The sequence below is a fragment of the Ranitomeya imitator genome, chromosome 3 (genome assembly GCF_032444005.1).
Source record: "Ranitomeya imitator isolate aRanImi1 chromosome 3, aRanImi1.pri, whole genome shotgun sequence".
Lineage (NCBI taxonomy): Eukaryota > Metazoa > Chordata > Amphibia > Anura > Dendrobatidae > Ranitomeya > Ranitomeya imitator.
In genome coordinates this window covers 96,179,489-96,199,014 of record NC_091284.1, presented here as the reverse complement: position 1 = coordinate 96,199,014, position 19,526 = coordinate 96,179,489, and the positions used below count along the sequence as shown (strand labels likewise).

Sequence of the window (19,526 nt, the reverse complement as noted above, 5' to 3'; positions counted from 1 at the left end):
CCCCCCGCGCGGCGGAGTGTCCGAGGCCGCCGCTAATAACGCGGAGTCCGGAGCGGTGAGGCGGGCGCTGCCGGTGTCCCCGGCGGAGCAGCTGGGACAGTAGTGACCTTCCGGTCTCGGTGTGTACAGCACCCCCGTCGGCTGCGGGCACAGCCGCCTCCGCTCCCTGCACAGCGCCATCTTGCGCGCTGTCTGCCCGCCCTGCCGTAGGCGGAGAAGGAGGCCGGGAGCTCCGGTCACACCGATACGAGTAGCAGCCGCTCCTCCCCCGTCGCCGCCCACGCCACCCCGGGCCGGCCTTTGTTTCCGGTGCTCGCAGCGCCCTCTTGCTGCCCCTCCCCAGCTCGGTTTTGGGATCAGTACGAGGCGTCCGGAGCGTCGGTGACAAGAAGGTGAGCGGGCCGCCTGCTGGGAACTTGTAGCCGCAGCTACCGGGCGCAGCGCCGAGGGCTCAGGCCGGGGCTAGGAGGGAGTAGAGCAGGCCGTGCCCTTCCTCTGCTGCTGGGGTAAACATGCGGCGGGGGCAGTGCACGGGGCCAGCTCTTCCCAAGGCCGCACATGGATGTGTCTAGTCACAGTGACAGCAGACCTGGGGGCTCATCCTTGCATAGGACTGCTGTCACAGATCCAGCTCTGCCACATTTGGGCACTTCTCTGTCATCATGGGTCACTGACATGAGTGGGCTCACCTAAGACTAAGCACTTGGCACTATTGGTAGGAGGGCAGGCGCCCCATCAATGTCACTTGCCACCCATTATGCCCATGCTCTGGCAACTTAGCCCGGCCTCATGGCAGCTCATTGCTATCTACAGAATTTGGAGATGTGTGTGGGCATTATTTGTGGCACAGCAATGTGGGGGAAGCTCCTGCTTTTCTGTGTGGTTCCTTTTGGTTCAGATGTAACAACTGGACAGTGTTACAATATAACAATTAGTTTTATAAAATGTATCAAACCCCTCTGGCTCACAAAGTGCCTGATGTGAACCAGGGCTGTGAAGTCAGCAAGCCAAACCTCTGACTTCTCAATTTCCCTGTCTTTTCTACTCCTGCTCCACAGCCCTGGTCACTACTGAGCATGTGCATAAAGTGCAGCACAGATTCATCTCATTTACGACTCCAAAGCCCTGGTCACTACTGAGCATGTGCATAAAGTGCAGCACAGATTCATCTCATTTACGACTCCAAAGCCCTGGTCACTACTGAGCATGTGCATAAAGTGCAGCACAGATTCATCTCATCTATGACTCCACAGCCCTGGTCACTACTGAGCATGTGCATAAAGTGCAGCACAGATTCATCTCATTTACGACTCCAAAGCCCTGGTCACTACTGAGCATGTGCATTAGGTGCAGCACAGATTCATCTCATCTATGACTCCACAGCACTGGTCACTACTGAGCATGTGCATAAAGTGCAGCACAGATTCATCTCATCTGCGACTCCACAGCCCTGGTCACTACTGAGCATGTGCATAAAGTGCAGCACAGATTCATCTCAGCGAAAAGCCAAGATCAGGAGGAACAGGACAGACATTTATAGGACATTTTATAAATCTTCCAAATTTTTAACACATTTACATCACATGCTGCATTGTACTACTGAGCCCAACTTGGGTATTATATATTTTAGGAGTCGGCCCATTTTATGCCAACTCCACCAAATTATACTGTGACTGGAACTCCACAGCTCTGATGTGACTGCAGATGCGGTGCTAGGTGGGTATGAATTGCATCCCTTTGGGGCTACGTTCCTATAATAAGGGTTAGTTGTGGTTCTCCGGCATGGTGGGTATACCACCGTCCTTACAATAAATCCTCGGTGTTGTAGCTTTCCTTTTGGGTGACTTCTTGCATTTAGTCATTGCTTAGTAATGTTGCTGGCAGTGCCAGGGGCAGCAGCTGTAATGAGCACCAGCTAGGAATGTTTCCTGCTTTCTGTGTTTGCATCTTGAGTGCTGCAATGCTGCAGATCTCCACTCTCCTCTCCTGACAAACAGCTTGGATGTGTGTTTGTTACTGTAAATGTTATTGGAGGGAGGAGGGGAGGCCTGGGAAGGCAGCGGAAGGAGCTCAGAGGAAGGTTGGTGGCACCACATACTTACATTAAATAACAAAGAAAATCATTCTCATTGTCTTTATCCTTAGTTGCTTTCCAGCCCCACCTAAAGCATGCATGAATCTTGTGCAGGGCTTCCAGGAATAGCACAGCTCTGCTGTTTGCATTGTGGAGGTTTTGCATGCTATATAGGTGGATTCAGTGTTCTGTGCACATGTCATGTTGCTATGCGTTCACGTCCATTGTTGACAGATTGGCTTTCTCGGCTTTGCTGACAACATCTGTAAACATCTCTGGCACAGATTGTTTTTAGGTTGCCCTCATGGTCAGGGGGCTATTTGTGACCAGCCTATTTGGTGTGAGGGTTGGAGGGACACTTGTTTACTTGGTTTGGTGACGCTTTGCAGGGAGACTTTTGGGTCTGATTTTTCTGCGATGACCTCATCGTCTTTAGAAGGGTGGACAAAAACTTTATCTTGTCTGGTCACATTAAGGGCAGTGATGTGATGACAAGTTATGTAATGATAAAGCCAAGTACAACAAAGCCTGACAATTAAATCTCCTTCTCATTGGCCTCTAGTATTTAACGGCGACCCATATGGGGGTCACTCTACAGTCTGATTATTTTATAATCTATTAGTGGTTGATAATAACCAATATGGCTTTACAATTCAGCTTTTCCAGGCTCCTGATCTGCAGAGAAATTTCGACCGAACCTTCAGTGTAGAAGAAAGTCCGTCTAAGTTACTAACCTTGTAACTTCAATGTGAACAGCTGACCATCTAATTGTATGGAGCCTTCTGACTTTCCCATGGGGGTGGGGGGGATCATGGGGATGAAGATGATGGGGCAGATGATAATGATGGGGCAGTTTTAATGCAAAGCCTGATTATGTTGTTCTCCAGAGAGATAAGCGCCTCTGTCCAGTGAAAACATATGAACCCTTGGCTGAGCTGAACAGTTGTCTGGAGGGTCACATAGCTGTTGGCCAAATTGGCTTTGAAATGTATATATTGGCACCTTCATTTCCCCCCCCCCCATATCTTTTTGATCAAGTTGGGTCCCATTGGCATTATCTCCTCCGATCTGGAGAATAGAATGAAGAGTCTACAGGACAGATAAAACGCTGCATCTTTAATTTGTCTCTTCATGCCAAGCAATGCCCAGTCCTTGTGCTGTACAAGGAACTGCAACTGACCACCTTAAAAAAAAAAAAAAAAAAAAAAAGTTGAAGGGGACACAGTGCTAAAATGTCAGATGCAAAGGAATCGTTAAAGGGTTGTTCCACTACTTTTATATTAATGACCAATCATTAAGATATGTTGTCAACACCAGATTGGTAGGGGTCTGACACATGGCACCTCACTGATCAGCTACTTTCTGGGCCAGCAGCGGCCAAGTGTTGGCAGTTGTGGAGCTGAACAGTACAGCTCTCGTCAAATATGTAGTGGCTGTTGCTGCAGCTCAGATCATATTCATCCATATAGGGGTGGCTTTAAGCAGGGCTGTGGAGTAGAAAATGGACTGAAACCGACTCCTAAAATATATAACAAATTGGGTACAGTAATACAATACAGGATGTGCTGTAAATGTTTTCATAATAATTTGGGAAAGTTTTGAAATGTCCTATAAATGTCTGTTCTGTTCCTGATCTAAGGATCTCAGTTTTTAGTTGAGATGAATCTGTGCTGCACTTTATGTACATGCTCAGTAGTGAGTTGGAGGTTTGGCTTACTGACTCCACTTGCTTTAACACCTTTCTACCATTGGACATACTGTTCTGTCCATGTGGGGTGGGCCCTACTTTCCATGAACGGAATAGTACGTCAAGCGCGATCAGCCACACTCACGGGGGGAGCGTGGCCGATCACGGCCGGGTGTCTGCTGACTATCACAGCTGACATCCGGCACTATGTGCCAGGAGCGGTCACTGACCGCTCCTGGCACATTAACCCCCGGAACGCTGCAATCAAAGATGATAGCAGCGTTCCAGCGGCATAGGGAAGCATCGCGCAGGGAGGGGGCTCCCTGCCTGCTTCCTTGAGACCCTCGGAGCAAGGCGATGTGATCGCGTTGCTCCGAGGGTCTCCTACCTCCTCCCTGCAGGCCCCGGATCCAAAATGGCCCTGGGGCTGCTTCCGGGTCCTGCAGCGAGGTGGCTTACAAGCGCCTGCTCAGAGCAGGCACTGGTAAGCCAGGGGCACTGCCTGTCAGCTAGCTGATCTGACGCAGTGCTGTGCAAAGTGTCAGATCAGCGATCTGACCCTATAGTGTGATGCCACCCCCCCCCCCCTTCCCTTGGGCAATGTAAAAAAGTAAAAAAATATATATAGATGTTTACATGTGTGAAAAAAATAAAATAAAAAAAATTCCTAAATAAAGAAAAAAAAATATTGTTCCAATAAATACATTTCTTTATCTAAATAATAAAACAATAAAAGTACACACATTTAGTATCACTGTGTCCGTAATGACCCGACCTATAAAACTGTCCCGCTGGTTAACCCCTTCAGTGAACACCGTCACGAAAAAAAAGAGGCAAAAAAAACAACACTTTATCATAATGCCGTACAAAATGTGGAATAACACGCAAAAAAAAAAAGATATAAATATCCATGGGACCGCTGAAAACGTCATCTTCTCCCGCAAAAAACGAGCTGCCAAACAGCGTCATCAGCGAAGAAATAAGTTATAGTCCTCAGAATAAAGCGATGCAAAAATAATAATTTTTTATATAAAATAGTTATCGTATAAAAGCGCCAAAACATAAAAAAATTCTATAAATGAGGTATCGCTGTAATCGTACTGACCCGAAGAATAAAAATAAAACTGCTTTATTAATTTTACCAAATGCGGATTGGTGTAAATGACCCCCCCCACCCCCCCAAAAAAAAAAAAAAATAAATAAATTATGAATAGCAGGTTTTTGGTCGTTTGCCTCACAAAAATTGGAATAAAAGCGATCAAAAAATGTCACGTGCCCGAAAATGGTTCCAATAAAAACGTCAACTTGTCCCGCAAAAAAACAAGACCTCACATGACTCTGTGGACCAAAATATGGAAAAATTATAGCTCTTAAAATGTGGAGACGCAAAACTATTTTTTACAATAAAAAGCATCTTTTAGTGTGTGACAGCTGCCGATCATAAAAATCCGCTAAAAAACCCGCCATAAAAGTAAATCAAACTCCCCTTCATCACCCCCTTAGTTAGGGAAAAATAATAAAATTTAAAAAATGTATTTATTTCCATTTTCGGGTTGGGGCTAGGGTTAAGGCTAGGGTTAGAGTTGGGGCTACGGTTAGGGTTGGGGCTAAAGTTAGGGTTAGGATTACATTTACGGTTGGGATTAGGGGTGTGGTTAGGGTTACCGTTGGGGTTAGGGGTGTGTTTGGATTAGGGTTTCAGTTATAATTGGGGGGTTTCCACTCTTTAGGCACATCAGGGGCTCTCCAAACGCGACATGGCATCCGATCTCAATTTTAGCCAATTCTGCGTTGAAAAAGTAAACCAGTGCCCCTTCCCTTCCGAGCTCTCCCGTGCGCCCAAACAGGGGTTTACCCCAACATAAGGGGTATCAGCGTACTCAGGACACAGTGGACAACAACTTTTGGGGTCCAATTTCTCCTGTTACCCTTGGGAAAATACAAAACTGGTGGTAAAATATAATTTTTGTGGGAAAAAAAATAATTTTTATTTTCACAGCTCTGCGTTATTAACTGTATTGAAACACTTGGTGGTTCAAAGTTCTCACAACACATCTAGATAAGTTCCTTAGGGGGGGTCTAGTTTCCAATATGGGGTCATTTGTGGGGGGTTTCTACTGTTTAGGTACATCAGGGTTCTGCAAATGCAACGTGACGCCTGCAGACCAATCCATTTAAGTCTGTATTCCAAACAGCGCTCCTTCCCTTCCAAGCTCTGCCATGCACCCAAACGGTGGTTCTTCCCCACATATGGGGTATCAGTGTACTCAGGACAAATTGGATAACTTTTGGGGTCCAATTTCTTCTGTTACCCTTGGTAAAATACAAAACTAGGGGCTAAAAAATTATTTTTGTGGAAAAAAAAAATAATTGTTTATTTTTACGGCTCTGAATTATAAACTTCTGTGAAGCACTTGGTGGGTCAAAGTGCTCACCACACATCTAGATAAGTTCCTTAGGGGGTCTACTTTCCAAAATGGTGTCACTTGTGGGGGGGTTTCAGTGTTTAGGCACATCAAGGGCTCTCCAAACGCATCATGGCGTCCTATCTCAATGTCAGTCAATTTTGCATTGAAAAGTCAAATGGCGCTCCTTCGCTTCCGAGCTCTGCTGTGCGCCCAAACAGTGGTTTACCCCCACATATGGGGTATCAGCGTACTCAGGACAAATTGCACAACAACTTTTGGGGTCCAATTTCTCCTGTTACCCTTGGTAAAATAAAACAAATAGGAGCTGAATTAAATTTTTTGTGAAAAAAATTAATGTTCATTTTTTTTTAAATATTTCAAAAATTCCTGTGAAACGCCTGAAGGGTTAATAGTCTTCTTGAATGTGGTTTTGAGCACCTTGAGGGGTACAGTTTTTAGAATGGTGTCACACTTGGTTATTTTCTATCATATAGACCCCTCAAAATGACTTCAAATGTGATGTGGTCCCTAAAAAAAAAATGGTGTTGTAAAAATGAGAAATTGCTGGTCAAATTTTTACCCTTATAACTCCCTAACCAAAAAAAAATTTGGTTCCAAAACTGCTGATGTAAAGTAGGGAAATGTTACTTAAGTATTTTGTGTGATATATCTCTGTGATTTAAGGGCATAAAAATTCAAATTTGGAAAATTGCAAAATTTTCGCCAAATTTCCGTTTTTTCCCCCCACAAATAAACGCAGGTAATAGCAGAGAAAATTTACCACTATCATGAAGTACAATATGTCACGAGAAAACAATGTCAGAATCATCAGGATCCATTGAATCATTCCAGAGTTATAACCTCATAAAGGGACAGTGGTCAGAATTGTAAAAATTGGCCCGGTCATTAACGTGCAAACCACTGTTGGGGGTAAAGGGGTGTTCACATCTCCCAATATCCGAAGTAGTGGGTGTAGTAATAATAATAATCTTAAAAACCTCCAATTAGAAATGTAGTATCGTTTTTCTGATTTATGTCTTTCCTCTTTCAGGGCATTGCAGGACCTTAGGTATCCATGGTTACGACCATTAGCAACTAGCTTACTGTCACTTCATCAGTGGACGTAACCATGGATATCTAATGTCCTGCAATGCCTGCACAATGAGGAAAGATACATAACGAATCAGAAAAAGTATACTAAATTTCTAATTGGAGGTATTTGCTAATATAATTATTACACCTACAACATGTTGGAATAGAATATTGGCGATGGGAATACCCCTTTAAGTGATAGTTTATCTGATTGAAATGTCTTACTTTATGAGATGGGACTGTCCCTTTCCAAAAGGGGCTCCCCAGTACTTCCTTAATCATAGTGCACTTAGGCAAGGGCTGTTTAACCCTGCTGTTCTGTTCGGTCTGGGGAGACCTATTTTGAACTTTGGTATTTTTTGGGGTGTTCAAGATGCGGTTCTGAAACTTGTGGTTGATTGACTTAAATGAGGATGGGTCGGTCGGCCACGGGTTTCAGAGCCGCATGTTGAATATTTTAAAGAATATTGAAGTTCAAAGTCGGTCATTTTTGACCAACAGAACAGCAGGGTTAATAAAACAAAAACTATACTCGCCTCTCGGACAGGTGGTGCCCTTCGCTCTCTGGCTTGGACAGAATGTGAAGGCTACAGCAGACTAGTTGCTGATTGGCTACAGCGGCCACGTGACGTCCATGCTGGGTGTTGATGCCAGTGGACACAGTATGGAGTAAAGAGGTGCCCATCTGAGGTGGGGTTCACAATTTACTGTAGTCAAGTTGTACTACAACTGAAGGCTCTGCCGCTTGTGCACCTATAATTTTGCTACTCTGTTTTATGTTGTAAGGGTCTCTTCCCATGTGAAGGTCCTTGACAAAAACCGTCCAAGCACCTAACTTGAAAAAGACACATAATAATGCTAAGTGGTGCCCTGCTTTTTTTTAGCACCATTGCTACTTTACTGTAGCCAACAGTGCTCACCCATGGTAATAATAATTATCCAGATATCTTAGAAATGGATGAGCTGATGTTTGTTGGTTGTAGGCTTTTTAATGTAAAGTAAATTAAAGAATTTGTCTTTGGCATGCTTTTGAAGTCAATAACTTGTATTGAATCCATACCCCTGTGTTCGTTCCTGTTTGCTGCGCTGAGCACTTCTTGGGGATGGGGCTCTCTGGACCCTGACACCCACTGTTTTTGCAGGCATTTTAAGCGCTCGGCAAATGTGAAAAATCTGCCAGAACGTTTAGCTGCTCTATAATACGGATGTTGGGCCCTCATACATTTTGCACGTTGTCGGCAGCACATCCCTTAGGCTACTTTCACACCAGCGTTGTGTGACGTACGTCGCAATGCGTCGTTTTGGAGAAAAAAAAACGCATCTTGCAAAGTTGCTCGCAGGATGCGTTTTTTTTCCCCATAGACTTGTATTAGCCGACGCATTGCGACGTATGGCCACACGTCGCATCCGTCGTGCGACAGATGCGTTGTGTTTTGGGGGACCGTCGGCACAAAAACGTTGTATGTAACGTTTTTTTGTGCGTCGAGTCCGCCATTTCCGACCGCGCATGTGCGGCTGGAACTCCGCCCCCTCCTCCCCGGACCTTACAATTGGGCAGCGGATGCATTATAAAACTGCATCCGCTGCCCCCGTTGTTCATTTCTTTTCGCATGGCGACGGCCCTGTACCGACGCTAGTGTGAAAGTAGCCTTATTCACATGTGTGTTTACACAATTGCTGATGACTGCCATGTTCGCATGGGCCAATTGACAATGAGTGCTCTTATGGACATTTGATGCTCAATCATCTCCTTTTGTAAAAGCTCCTTTTGACACCAGCGCAGCGAGGAATGTTTGAACTCGTTGGCTACTTGATTATTAGGATTTCTTCCATTCCTGATATAAACCTCCTCTTCAATACATGAGACAAGAATATTGATCTTTACAAGATTCTGAAGCTTCCAGATATAACTTTCATTTTGTGTTTGGTGATTTAGAAATTAGAATAGCCGATCAAAAACTGGAATGTCAGTAGTAGAACATGCAGCTGATGTACAGTTTTCAAAATGCAAAATCCAAATGTTTAGATCTTTAGTAACTAGTCAGGCATTTCATCTACGGTACTATGTAAAACTTGGGTTGAACAATTATTGTGGAAAGTACAAACAAGTCAAAGATCATCTTGTTTAGACCTGATTTGCAAATTGAAGACATCTACTAGTGTGAAATATGCGTTGTATGTAAGGTCGCATGCATGTATAGTTGTTTGTTTGCTTCATGATGACTTGGGATCTTTTTGACTTTGCATTTGGGTTTATGTATGGGTATACACCATCAGTATTAGGTTTGTGGGGGGGTTCTGATTTTTGTCACCAGTTGCATTCAGCAGTTTGAAGACACATAGGAGCTCCAGTGAACTCTACATTCCCTTTTTATTGTTTACTAGGAACAGCTTCATACTTCCAGTATGTGCCCCTTATAAAAGGTCACTGCATCTCATTCATAGGCACAGCAGCTGCCATACAGACATGGTGTACAGGCTGTTGATCCAGCACAGCCATTCTTGTGATCTCCAGCTATGCATCAGGTAACATCCTGTTCCATTCATCTGATAACATCAGTCAATCACAATCCTTAGGGTATGTGCACACGTTGCAGATTTGACTGTGGAATTATCTGTGCAGATTCTGATTTTCTTGGCAGATAACACAGGTCAGAATCTGCGCCTTTTTTTGGTATGTGCACACGTTGCAGATTTAGGCCGGTTTCACATTAGCGTTTACCTGATCTGCGGCGGGCTGCGGACTTCCTCCGTGAAGCCCCGCCCTCGGTCACACCTCCCCCGCTAGCTCCGCCTACTTGTGCATGCGGCCCGCATGCGGCCTGCGTACCTATCTTTAACATTGGGTACGCAGGTCGTGCGGCTGTATGCGGATGCTGCCGCATGCGTCGTTTTGACGATGCGGCGACCAGCGTAGACGCAGCCTGTAGCATTTTTTTTCCCGCATCGTCAAAACTACGCATGCGGCAGCATCCGAATACAGCGGCACGACCTGCGTGCCTAATGTTAAAGATAGGTACGCGGGCTGCATGCAGAAGTAGGCGGAGCTAGTGGCGGAGGTGCGGCCGAGGGCGGGGCTTCACGGAGGAAGTCCGCAGCCTGCCGCAGATCAGGTAAATTCTAGTGTGAAACTAGCCTTATGTCCGGATTTCTTCCTTTTTTTTTACCCCTGCAGATCTCTATTATGGAGTAGGTGCAGAAACGCAGCAGATCTGCAAAAAGAAGTGACATGGTCCTTTTTTGAATCTGCTGCGTTTTCCGTGCAGATTTTTCCACACCATTAGCACAGCATTTTTTGGTTGCCATTGATTTACATTGTACTGTAAATCACTTGCAGATCTGCAGCATTTCTGCGTGGAAAAAAACGCTGCAGATCTGCAGAGAATGGGTCATAGTCACTTCTTGTCCCATGTTGACCATCGGAAAGGCCAGCTCTAAAATAAGCCTGTGAGTATACATTTTTGTAGTATTTTACCACATTCTATAACTTTTCCTTAATTTTAAAAGCAAAACACTGACAACTCTTTACAGCTCCTTTTTAAATGTCTGATCTGTTCTAGATGATACACTGCTGCCAGAGTTGTCAGACAGCGAATTACTCCACTCTGCCTGTGGAAAACATTCATTCTAGGCCAAATTGAACCTGTATAAAGGTACCGTCACATTAAGCGACGCTGCAGCGATATAGACAACGATGGCGATCGCTGCAGCGTCGCTGTGTGGTCGCTGGAGAGCTGTCACACAGACAGCTCTCCAGCGACCAACGATGCCGAAGTCCCCGGGTAACCAGGGTAAACATCGGGTTACTAAGCGCAGGGCTGCGCTTAGTAACCCGAAGTTTACCCTGGTTACCATTGTAAATGTAAAAAAAAAAAAACACATACTCACATTCCGGTGCCTGTCACATCCCCCAGCGTCCGCTTCCCTGCACTCCTCCTGCATCCTGTGTAAGTGCCGGCCGTAAAGCAGAGCGGTGACGTCACCGCTGTGCTCTGCTTTACGGCCGGCCGGCGCTGACACAGAATGCAGGAGGAGTGCAGGGAAGCGGACGCCGGGGGACGCGACAGACACCGGAATGTAAGTATATAGTGTGTGTTTTTTTTTTTTTTACATTTACAATGGTAACCAGGGTAAATATCGGGTTACTAAGCGCGGCCCTGCGCTTAGTAACCCGATGTTTACCCTGGTTACAAGTGAAGACATCGCTGGATCGGAGTCACACACGCCGATTCAGCGATGTCAGCGGGTGATCCAGCGACGAAATAAAGTTCTGGCCTTCTAGCTCCGACCAGCAATCTCACAGCAGGATCCAGATCGCTGCTGCGTGTCAAACACAACGATATCGCTATCCAGGACGCTGCAACGTCACGGATCGCTATCGTTATCGTTCTAAAGTTGCTCAGTGTGAAGGTACCTTAAGTGAGTTGTTTGGCAGACCACTACTTAATGTGTGTTTACTCCTTGGGGAGAAACCAGGCAGCAGAAATGAATTTATTCAGCCAAACTTAAAGGTACCTTCACACTGAGCGACTTTAGAACGATAACGATAGCGATCCGTGACGTTGCAGCGTCCTGGATAGCGATATTGTTGTGTTTGACACGCAGCAGCGATCAGGATCCTGCTGTGAGATCACTGGTCGGAGCTAGAAGGCCAGAACTTTTTTCGTTGCTGGATCACCCGCTGACATCGCTGAATCGGCGTGTGTGACACCGATCCAGCGATGTCTTCACTTGTAAACAGAGTAAACATTGGGTTACTAAGCGCGGCCCTGCGCTTAGTAACCCGATGTTTACCCTGGTTACCCGAGGACTTCGGCATCGTTGGTCGCTGGAGAGCTGTCTGTGTGACAGCTCTCCAGCGACCACACAGCGACGCTGCAGCGATCGGCATCGTTGTCTATATCGCTGCAGCATCGCTGAGTGTGACGGTACCTTTAGGGTATGTGCAGACGGTCAGATGACAATGTCATGATTAAAGGGCCACTGTCACCCCCCTCCAGCCGTTATAAACTAAAAGAGCCACCTTGTGCAGCAGTAATGCTGCATTCTAACAAGGTGGCTCTTTTAGTTTTGTGTTCAGGTATTACTAAAATAAAGCGCTTTGAAACTTTGCAAAAATACCTGTCTTTGTCCACGGAGGTGGGTCCTCAATCCCCAGCTTGAACGGTACTCTGCCTTCACTCACATCTTCGTGCCTCCTCCTCCTCATAGCAATCGCCGGGACGATCAGCTGAATATACAGACGCTGTAAGGCGGGGGACCTAGGTGACAGCCTAGCACACGCAGTGCGCATGCCCAGGAATCCTAACCCCGCACTGTGCATAATGCATAACACAGTGCGGGGCAGGGATTACCGAGGTGGGTGGCCGCACTGCCAGCACAGGCGCAGTCTCCAAGCCTGGCTGGGACGTCATACGGCCAGAGCTTACTGCGCCTGCCCCACAAAGATTTACACAGCGCAGGCGCTGGATTTGAAGAGAAAACAGCACGGAGGGGGCGCCGCCGAAAGCCCCTGAAGATGTGAGTGACGGCAGAGTACCGTTCAAGTTGGGGATTGAGGACCCGCCTCTGTGGACAGACAGGTATTTTTGCAAAGTTTCAAAGCGCTTTATTTTAGTAATACCTGAACACAAATTATAAATTCTGCAATGGGGTCCTCTGATTTCAATGTGAAAGGTTCCCCTAATTGCATGTTCAGACTGGATTATTACATGTCAGAATTCTTATTAACCAACGATTATGAGCATAAGGTGGACAAATCCATCGTTAAAATTATTGTACATTTTCAAACACAAGTGTGAATGCGTTGTCAGTACATTTCAATTTGAAAAAGCGGAGAATACTTATACACGTGTTACAATTAGACATACAATAAATGTATTCACATTTGATGACAGGGGCTGGCTGTAGAACTCTATTCATAAACTAAGCCAGCCTCCTCAGCATATCAGTGATGCAACCTGTGCGGCTACACTCGGGCCATAAAAGGAGGCGGCCTGCTCCCACCCCCAAAGCAGCAAGTGTCCGCCATTGCTCCTCAGTCTCGGGGTCTTCCTTGGCTAGTGAACTGAGACTAGCAGCTACGATCCATCACATGGCAACACACGCACTGGGGAAGATGTAGCTCCCTGAATGTGTCAGAATGAATGCAGAAGTGGATCTACTGCAGTGGTTGGAAGGGATCTGAAATTGGAACAAAGGTGGCAAGTTTATTATTAAAGTATAATAAGTTGCATTTCTATTTGAAAAACATCCAGATAATTTCTGTCCCTTGAAAATCTCTGTAATATAAAATGAACAGCATATTCCTTCATCACATGCTGACGCTGTGCTCCTCTTAATGCTACATGACGTACGTACTTGTCATGAGCACATGTCACTTTGTCCAGCTGATCGCACGGTACAGCTTCTCTGCCAATGCTCTGGTCTGTTATGGCTGCAGAGGTAACGCCACATTGACAGTTATCACTGCTGTAGCCAGTCATGGAGCTCGGCAGTGCTTGCCATCTACATCGGCTGAGGGGGCGTCTTATTTGATTTGGTTATTTTACATTACTGAAAATGTTTGAGGTTCGCTTTTCTTAAAGGGGAAAAACGCATTTAGTTTTTTGGCCCACTCAAATTATCACCTGTCCATTGTCAATGACAGTGACTGAAAGCCAAGTACACTGTTGCAGCCAAGGGGAAATGGGCAACGCAAATCCCAATTGTCAGACCCAACTAACAGTTATATGTCCAGCGGATACATAATTTGTGTAGACCTCAATACCCCCTTTAAGTGAAGCCATGCTTATTATACAGGTGCTTCTCACAAAATTAAAATATCATCAAAAGGTTAATTTAACAGTTCTTCAATACAAAAAGTGAATGTCATATTACATAGTCATTACAAACAGTGATCTATTTCAAGTGTTTAGTTCTGTTAATGTTGATGATTATGGCTTACAGCCAATGAAAACTGTAAAGTCATTATCTCAGTAAATTAGAATACCTGATAACACCAACTTAAAAAAATGATTTTAAAATCCAACATGATGGCCTACTGAAGTGTATGTTCAGTAAATGCACTCAATACTTGGTCGGTCTTCTTTTGCATCAGTTACTGCATCAGTGCGGCGTGGCATGGAGGCGATCAGCCTGTGGCGCTGCTGAGGTGTTATGGAAGCCCATGTTGCTTTGATATCAGCCCTCAGCTCGTCTGCATTGTTGGGTCTGGTGTCTCTCATCTTCCTCTTGACAATACCCCATAGATTCTCTATGGGGTTAAGGTCAGGCGAGTTTGCTGGCCAATCAAGCACAGGGGATACTGTTGTTTTTAAATCTGGTATTGGTACTTTTGGCAGTGAAAGCTCTGACCCGATCAAATTCGCTCATCTCTAGAAATAAACAGGGCAGAGCAGGACCTGGGCCTGACTGTGTTTTGCACCTACCTGTGGAAAGCTAAACTAGGATCAAATAAATCTTTTACCTTGCTGAGCCTTTGCCTGGTGATTTGCATCATATGTATTTTGTGGCAGCTTATCACTTTCCGACATCCGTCAACAGACAAGCTAGTTGTGACTTTACCTTGGTTATCGGCTAAAAAAAAAAAGTTGTAAATATATATATATATTAAATCACAAAATTTGAAACACTTATTTAAAAATACCGTATATTGTACCATAGACATGGACTAGCCCCCCCCCCTCCATCTCCCCCCCCAAAAAAAACAAACAAACAAACAAAAAAAAACAAAAAACAATAAAAGTACTCATATTTGGTATCGCTGCTTCCGGAACAACCAGACTTTAAAAAAAAAAAGTAAAAAAACAATGCTTTATTATCATACCGCTGAACACAAAGTGAAATTAAACAAGATCAAAAAGACGAGTGTAAATAAAAATAGTATCTATGAAACCGTCAACTTGTCCTGCAAAAATCAAGCTGCCATACGGCTCCATCAGCCGAAAAATAAGTAATGGCTCTCAGAATAAAGAGATGCAAAAATAATAATTTTTTCTATAAAAATGGTTTGTGTGAAAGCGCCAAACATAAAAAAATATATAGATGTGGTATCTCTGTAATCGTACTGACCCGAAGAATAAAGCTGTCTTATCGATTTTTACCATACACGAAACGGCATGAAAAAGGCAATTCCTACATTGTGGGTTTTTGTTAATTCTGTCTCCCATAAATCGGAAAAAAAATTAATAACATCAAATTCTCCCACAAAAAAAGCCTTCACGTGACTTTTCAGCTGAAATATGGAATTACCTCTCTCAAAATATGATACAAAAAGTTTTTGAAAGCAAAAAAGCGTCTTTTAGTGTGTGAGCGCAGCCAAACATAAAAACTCGATATAAATCTGGTATCGCTGCGATTGCACCACAAGCATTAAATACAAGCAATTCTTCACCTGATTCTGATTTGTTGATTTTCCCTCCCAAAGATCGTAGTAAAGCTTGGCCCACATTTATCCTGCGCTCTACGCTGAGCGCTTACATAGGGATTTCTGTGTAAATAACTGAAATACATGATTCAGTCAGAGGCATATGAAGGCACTGAGGACGCAGTCTGATCTGTCATATATGGCGGTATACTATTTATTAGGAGTGCGCAAAAGTGCCGTTGGCCACAATATTCTGCACCTCTGGCGGAAAAAAAAAAAGACACCGCTGAGGCCAGACTGAGTCCAGAGTAACTGCTGCCTCAGTGCTCCCTCGAGGGTTTCATCTGAACTACATCACTCGAAAATTTAAAGGGAAACCCCCATGTAAGTGTTCAGCGTAGTGTGTCGGATAAATGTGATCCACATCATGTAAAAAAGGGGTGTCAAACTGCATTCCTCGAGGGCTGCAAACAGGTCATGTTTTCAGGATTTCCTTGTACTGCACAGGTGATAATTTAATCACCTACACAAATAATGACCTGTTTGCAGCCCTCGAGGAATGCAGTTTGACACCTCTGATGTAAAATTTTCCAACAAAAGCTTAAATTCAATCCACAAAAAAGCAAGTCCCCACTCAGGTCTGTCCTTTCAACATAAATTTAGGGGGTTTCCATGTTACTGGTATTACAGAGGCTCTGGAAAAGTGAAATTACCCTCTCCCCCCCCCCCCCCCCCAATAAGAAATTCAGCAAATTCTGTTCTCCCAAATCCAAATGCCCCCCTCCTGAGCCCCAGTGTGCCTAATCCACATTTAGCGTCCACATGTTTGGCATTTCAGTAGCGATAAGGACCCTCCTAATTTATAGGTGCATGAGCTGGGGACAATATACCGGCACTAAAACGTACTGGTTACTACTGTGGCAGATTGCAGATGTCACTCGAACATCCAGTGCTACTTGTTTCTGGAAAATTCCCATGGAGTCAAAAAAGTCACTACACCTGTAGATAATATCCCAAAGGGGTATAATTTCCAAAATGGGGTCACTTGAGGGGGGATTCTGCTCTTCTAGCACTGAGGCTCTGTATATGGAGTCCCCAAACTATTTTAGGAAAAATCTGCTCTCCAGGAGGCAAACGGCCATCTGTCCATCCTGAGTCTAGCCGTATGGCTAAGTAATACTGTACAGCCACATATTTTTACTTGTTTTCCAGTATGAAAATGTAAAATCTGGGCCTAGCACAAAATCTTGATGGTAAAAATGTAATTGTTTTTGTTCCCCGATGGTATAAAATTCTGTGACCCACCTGTAGTGTCAATATGATCATTGCACATTTAGGCCAGTCTCACACGTCCAGATAATTCCGGTACCGGAGTTGTCCGTGTGCTCACGTAGGCCATCCGTGTGATGTCCGTGAGTACGTTTAGGGTCCGTGTGCTGTCCGTTTGCTGTACGTGTGTCCGTGTATTGCAACAATTTTTACAATTTTAACCCTGTGACGGAAAAAACCGCACACGGATGGCACACGGACAGCATCCGTGTGTGGTACGTGTTTACACGGACCCATTGACTTTAATGGGTCTGTGTGATCCGTGCGCTCCCATGAACACTGACATATCTCCGTGTTTTGCAAATGGACACACGGTCCGTGAAAACGCGCTGACATGTGCAGAGACACATTTACTTTAATGTGTCTACGTGAGTCAGTGTCTCCGGTACGTGAGGAAACTGTCACCTCACGTACCGGAGCCACTGACGTGTGAAACCGGCCTTAGATGAACTCATTGAGAGGTGTAGTTTGTAAAATGGGGTCTCTTATTTGGGGGGTTTTGCTGTCCTGGCACCTCGGTGGTGCTGCCAATGTGACATGTCACCCTCAAACCAGTCCAGAAAAATGTGAACAACAATATTTCGCTTCTTCTCGTTTTTTTTTTTTTTAAATAGAATTTAGCAGAAATATTTGCACGGTGTCTGAAAAGTACCGTAGTTTTCAACCACTTATGGGGTATCCACGTACTCGGGAGAAAATGCACAACAAATTTTGGGGTCCGTTTTCTCCTGCTATCTTTGTGAAACTAAAAAAAATTGTGGCTAAAATAACTTTTTTAATGGGAAAAATGTTTTTGGTTTTTTTTAATTTTATTTTATTTTTTTCACTGCTCTACGTTATAGCCTTAACTGTGAAGCAGTAGGGGGTTCAATTTGCTCGCCACATATCTAGATACATTCCTTGAGGGGAAGTAGCTGCCAAAATGGTGTCACTTGTGGGGGTTTTCCCACTGATGAGGCACATCAATGGCTCTCAAAACGAGACATGACACTGGCAGATCGTTTCAAAACATCACTCCTTTTGTGAGCCTAAATAGTATTTTACACCCACATATGGGATATCTGCATACTCAGGAGAAATTGCACAACAAATTGTACGGTGCAATGTCTTCTGTTACCCTTGTGAAAATGTAAAATTTGGGGCTAAATAACATTTTTGTGGGGAAAATGTGATTTTATTTTCATGGCTTAACGTTATAAGCTTCTGTAAAGCACCTGGGGGTTCAAGGTGCTCACTACATATGTAGATAAGTTGTCTGAGGGGTCTAGTTTCCAAAATGGTGTCAATTGTAGGGGTTTTCCACTGTTTAGGCACATCAGGGACTCTTCAAACGTAACATGGCATCCACTAATTAATCCAGCAAATTTTACATTCAAAAAGCCAATTACATACTAACATAGTTTTTAAGGTTGAAGGAAGACTTTAAGGCCGGGTTCACATTGCGTTAAACAGCAGCCCATTCAACACATACGTGAACGGGCTGCTGACGCAAGTGCTGACATTCTCCATCACGCTAGCGCAGATAGAGCATCCTCTAGCTCTATCTGCGCTAGCAGTAACTGACCCGGAAACGCTGCAGCCCGCGTCCCAGGGTCCGTCACTCAATGACGGCATATCGCTAGTGCACGCCCATTGTGGGCGTGCGCTAGCGATGCATCTGACATAGAAGCTAATGGCGGCGTTAGGGACTACGCTACCACCGCGTTATGCCGCGGTGTAACGTAGTCCGTCTAACGGACGCCATTAACGCTATGTGAACCCAGCCTAAGTCCATCTAGTTCAACCCATATCCTTTCCTAACTTGCCCCTAAAAAATAAAAAAAACATGTGGCAAACAGTAAGCTCCACACTGGGGAAAAAATTCCTTCCCAACTCCACATAAGGCAATCAGACTAGTTCCCTGGATCAACGCCCTATCAAGTAATCTAGTATATATACCCTGTAACATTATACTTTTCAAGAAAGGCATCCAGTCCCCTCTTAAATTTTAGTAATGAATCACTCATTACAACATCATACGGCAGAGAGTTCCATAGTCTCACTGCTCTTACAGTAAAGAATCTGCGTCTGTTATTATGCTTAAACCTTCTTTCCTCCAGACGTAGAGGATGCCCCCTTGTTCCTGTCTCAGGTCTATGATTAAAAAGATCATCAGAAAGGTCTTTGTACTGTCCCCTCATGTATTTATACATTGTAATAAGATCACCCCTAAGCCTTCATTTTATCCAAACTAAATAGCCCCCAGTCCTCTAATAACCTTGGTCGCTCTTCTCTGCACCCGCTCCAGTTCAGCTATGTCTTTCTTATATACCGGAGACAAGAACTGTGCACCGTATTCTAAGTGTGGTCGCACTAGTGACTTGTATAGAGGTAAAATTATGTTCTCCTCATGAGCATCTATGCCTCTTTTAATGCATCCCATTATTTTATTTGCCTTTGTAGCAGCTGCCTGACACTGGCCACTGAATATGAGTTTGTCATCCACCCATACACCCAGGTCTTTTTCAGTGACAGTTTTGCCCAGAGTTTTACAATTAAGCACATAGTTATACTGTACATCTTATTTCT

General features: G+C 44.5%; 1 protein-coding gene across 1 annotated transcript in view; it reads left to right on the top strand.

Moving 5' to 3' along the window:
* The first annotated feature begins 265 nt into the window (after positions 1-265).
* Positions 266-19,526, top strand: part of TAOK1 (TAO kinase 1) — a 109,985-nt gene continuing 90,724 nt past the window's right edge. Inside the window, exon 1 of the mRNA XM_069761184.1 lies at positions 266-392. The gene's annotated coding sequence lies outside the window, so the exon portion shown is untranslated. The remainder of the gene's footprint in view (positions 393-19,526) is intronic.